The sequence below is a fragment of the Mandrillus leucophaeus genome, unplaced genomic scaffold (assembly GCF_000951045.1).
Source record: "Mandrillus leucophaeus isolate KB7577 unplaced genomic scaffold, Mleu.le_1.0 Scaffold312, whole genome shotgun sequence".
NCBI lineage: Eukaryota > Metazoa > Chordata > Mammalia > Primates > Cercopithecidae > Mandrillus > Mandrillus leucophaeus.
Window position 1 is genome coordinate 1,114,249 of NW_012103277.1, and position 4,733 is coordinate 1,118,981.

General features: G+C 35.4%; 1 pseudogene across 1 annotated transcript; it reads right to left on the reverse strand.

Moving 5' to 3' along the window:
• Positions 1–3,722: 3,722 nt before the first annotated feature.
• On the reverse strand, positions 3,723–4,426 carry LOC105544891 (annotated as a pseudogene). Its single transcript, XR_001006837.1, has one exon. The product of XR_001006837.1 is annotated as a barrier-to-autointegration factor pseudogene (transcript).
• Positions 4,427–4,733: the final 307 nt, after the last annotated feature.

Sequence of the window (4,733 nt, forward strand, 5' to 3'; positions counted from 1 at the left end):
TGGTCTCTATCTCTGTTTTGGTACCAGTACCATGCTGTTTTGGTTACTGTAGCCTTGTAGTATAGTTTGAAGTCAGGTAGCGTGATGCCTCCAGCATTCTTCTGCCTCAGCCCCACAAGTAGCTGGGATTACAGGTGCCCACCACCAGGCCCGGCAAATTTTTTTGTATTTTTAGTAGAGTCAGGGTTTCACCGTGTTAGCTAGGATCATCTGGATCTCCTGACTTAATCATCTGCCCACCTCTGCCTCCCAAAGTGCTGGGATTACAGGCGTGAGCCACCGCGCCAGGCTTGTTACCTACATTTTTGAAGTCAAATCCATATCATTACCCTGAGCAAACACGACAGTATTTTCCCTTTTTTATTTTTATTTTTTGAAGCTGTACAGTTTGTGGTCTTAAATTTCAGACTTTAATCCATTTTTAGTTTATCTTTGTATGCGATGTAAGATAAGGGTTTAATTTCAATTTTCTGCTTGTGGATATTCAGTTAACCTACCACTGTTTATTGATAAGATTATCGTTTGCCACTGTGTATTCTTTTCACCTTTGTCGAAAATCAATTGATCGTACATATGTTGGTTCATTTCATGCCTCCCCATTCTGTTCCACCGATTGATATATCTAATGTAATTTTTGTTGTTGTTGTTGTTGTTGTTTTGCCAGTACCATACTGTTAATAACTATAGCTTTGTGGTACAGTTTGAAATCAGAGAATGTGAGACCACCGATTTTGGTTTTTGCTCATGATTGCCTTGGCCATTCAGGGTGTTTTGTTTTGTTTTGTTTTGTTTTGTTTTTGTGTGTGTGTGTGTGGTATTACAACTGGCCCAACGATCCTATAAAACTGATGTTTATGATTTCTTCAGGAAAAACATAGAAATTGACCCACTCAGTCTTAAAACTTGAGAAAGTTACATTTATCTTATGTAAGTTACTTTCTCAGGAAACCAAGCATCAGAGCTCCAAGATGGTATCAAGGAACTGAAACTTACCAACAAATCACAACATCTGGACAATGAGATGCCAGATCCCTCACCCATCCTGATTGCCTGACTGACCACCTGCTGCCTGTTGACCAATTCCTCTTTCTTAACCCTAATTCCCCTATATGGTCACGTTTCTTCCCTGCTATTTAAATTCTTTATTTTAGTCCATCAAACAGATGGATTTGAGGTTTATATCCCATCTCCTTGGCTGCAGCACCCAATTAAGGCCTTCTTCCCTGGTAATAACTCATTGTCTCCACGATTGGCTGTCTATGCCTAAAGCAGTAGAACATAGACGGAATCCCTGGTGTTTTGATAACAGTTCCATATGAAATTCAAGATTGTTTTGTTCTATTTTTGTGAAAATGATATTGGAATTTTGATAGTAATAGCATTGAATCTATAGGTATCTTTATGTAGTATGAACATTTAAAGAATATTGTTTTAATTGGTGAACACAGAATATTGATCTATTTATTTGTCTTCCTCAATTTCTTTCTACAATTTTTTATAGTTTTTATTGTACGTGTTTTTCACTCCACTAGTTAAATTTGTTCGTCAGTATTTTATTGTAACTACTGTTTGTAGGATTGTTCTCTTGATTTATCTACTGAATTTTGTTGTTGGTGGTGGTGGTAGTGTATACAAATGCTTCTGATTATTGTATGTTGATTTTGTATCCTGCAAATTTTCTGTATTTGTTTATTACTGCTAACAGGTTTGGCTGTAATTTTTTGGTTTTTAAGATATAAAATTATGTCATCAGCAAACAGTGACATTTTAACTTGTTCTTTTCCGATTTGAATGCCTTCTGTTTTTTCTTGCCGAATTGCTGAGACAAGGACTTCCAGTCCTATGCTGAATAGAAGTGGCAAATGTGAGCATTCTTGCCTTATTCCAGATATTACAGGACAGACTTTCAATTTTTCATGTAAAGTGTAATGTGAGCTGTGGATTTCTCATATATGGCGTTTATTGTGATGAGGTGCATTTCTAACATATCTAATTTGTTGAGAGTTTTGTTATGAAAGGATGTTAAATTTTGTCATATGCTTATTATATATCTAATTAAATAATATGTTTTTTGTCTTTTATTTTTTAAAACTGTGATGTATCACATTTACTGATTTATGTAGCTTGAACCATACTTGTATCTCAAGAGTAAATTCCCCTTGAGCATTGATTTTAATGTGTTGTTGATTAAATTTGCTAGTATTTAATTGAGGATTTTTACATCTATGTTCATCAAGAATATTGGTCTGTATTGTCTTTTCTTACAGTGTTCTTCTCTGACTTTGGTATCAAAGCAATGTTATCTTTGTAAAAATAGTTTGGAATTATTCCCCATCCTTGATTTTTGGAAAGAGCTTCAGAAGAATTGGTATTAATTATTTGTTAAATTTGTGGTAGAATTCAGCCATGGAGCCATCAGGTCTTAGGCTTTTTTTAGATGGGAGATGAGTAGTTGTATTACTGACTGAATGTTCTTATAGACATTTGTCTGTTCATATATTCTAATTCCTCATGATTTAGTCTTGGTAAGTTGTCCATGTCTGGACATTTATTCACTTCCTTAAGCTTATTCAATTGGTTGATGTATAATTGTTGATGGTAATGTCTTATGATTTCTGTGTTATTAGTTGTAATATCTCATTTTTTTATTTTTTATTTTATTTATTTGTGTCTTCTTTTTCTTAATTTGTCTAGCTAAACTTATCTATTTTGCTTATCTTTTAAAAAGATATTTTTTATTGTACTGATCTTTTGTATTCTGTGGTCTCTATTTTACTTATTTCTATTCTGATCTTTATTATTTTCTTTCTTCTGCTACATTTGGACTTCATTATTTTGTTCTTCTAGTTGTTTGAGGTTTAATATTAGGTTGTTTATTTTAGATATTTCTTCTTTTTCATGTGATATTTATAACTATAAACTGTCTTCTTTGAACTACTTTTGCTGTACGATGTAAGTTTTGGTATGTTGTGTTTTTATTTTTGTTTTTCTCAGGACATTTTTAAATTTTCTTTTTAATTTCTTTATTGAACTCTCAACTGTTCAAGAGCACGTTCATTAATTTCCATGCATTTATGAATTTTCCAAGTTCTTCCTGTTACTGATTTCTCATTTTATAACATTTCAGTTGGAAAAGACACTTAATATAAGTTTAATCTTCCTAAATTTGCTGAAGCTTGTTTTGTTCCATAATATATAATCTTTTTGTACATGGAAAGAATGCATGCTGGCTGTTGGTTGAGATATTCCATAGTCTTTAAGTCTGTTCGGTCTAAAATGTTTCAGTCCGAAATATCCTCATTAACTTTCTGTCAGATTATGTCCATTGCTGAAAATGGGATGATAAAATTTTCCATTATTACTGTACTGAAGTCTATCTCTCTCTCTCTCTTCAGATCTATTAATATTTGCTTTATATATTTAGGTGTGCCAAGGTATGTGTATACTTACAATTGTTATATCCTCTTAATGAATTGACCCATTTATCATTATATAATATCTTTGTCTCATGTTTTCTTTTTAAATTTCCTTTTTTTCTGACATTAATATAGTTAGTTCTATTTTTTTGTTTCCATTTGCAGAAAATAACTTTTTTCATCTCTTCACTTTCCATCTGTGTGTGTCCATAAAAGGAAAGTAAGTCTCTTGTAGCTAGTGAGTGTATATTTGGATCCTGTGATTTGGTTTGGTTTTGGTTTTGTTTGTGTTTTTGCTATTTTGGGTTTTTTTTTTTTTTTTTTGGAAAGCCACTCACTTTATTGATCTAAAAAACTTTACAAGGACAGTGACTGTCCTGCCCAAAAAGGAGCCAAATGGTATCAAACGGACTGAAAGTGAGGGTGGGGGGTGAGGGACGGGGCCAGGAATCCATTCAGGAAAGCTGGTAACTCTCACCAGGGAACTGGCAAGGGAAAAAGGGCGGGGGAGGCATGCAAGAGCGAGAATCCAAAAAAGTTGAAATGGTTAGGGGAGAAAACTCCCAAACGACCCTGGAGTACGTCGGAGGTGAGTACGACAATAGCAATCTTTTCCTTCGTAGAGGGCAGGGGAGGAGTCCCTACTCGGCTGCAAACTCTGGATGAGGGCTGGGGATTGAGAGCTTCCCAGAGAGCATCACAAGAAGGCGTCGCACCACTCTCGAAGGCATCCGAAGCAGTCCGGGGACTGCTTGGCGTTGGCGCCACACGTGTCCTTCAGCCATTCCCGGAAGAGATCTTCATCTTTCTTTAGCACCAGAAACTGGCCAAGGACAACATAGGCCTTGTCAAAGCCCCTCTCCTCCAGCTTCTTGCCCAGGACTTCACCAATCCCAGCCAGGCTCCCCACTGGCTTCTCCCCCATGGGCTCTGCCACGAAGTCTCGGTGCTTTTGGGAGGTTGTCATCTTGATCAGGCTTAATCGGCAGCTTCAGTTCCCGTAACGGTTCCTCCCCGGGGTTTTTTTTAATACTTTTCCTATGGTGCTGAAGATCTTGCTTTTTTATCCATTTAGTCACTCTATCTTTATATTGGATAATTTAATTCATTTACATTCAAAGTAATTATTAATAAGTAAAGACTCACTGTTGCCTTTTTGTTTGTTGTTTACTGGTTGTTTTACAAATGTGTTATTTCTTACTTCCTCCCTTGTTGTATTTCTTTGTGGTTTGATATATGTCTTTAGTTTGCTTTGAATCATTTCTATTTTCGTTTTATGTTTCTGATGAATATTTTTCCTTTGTGTTTACCATGAGG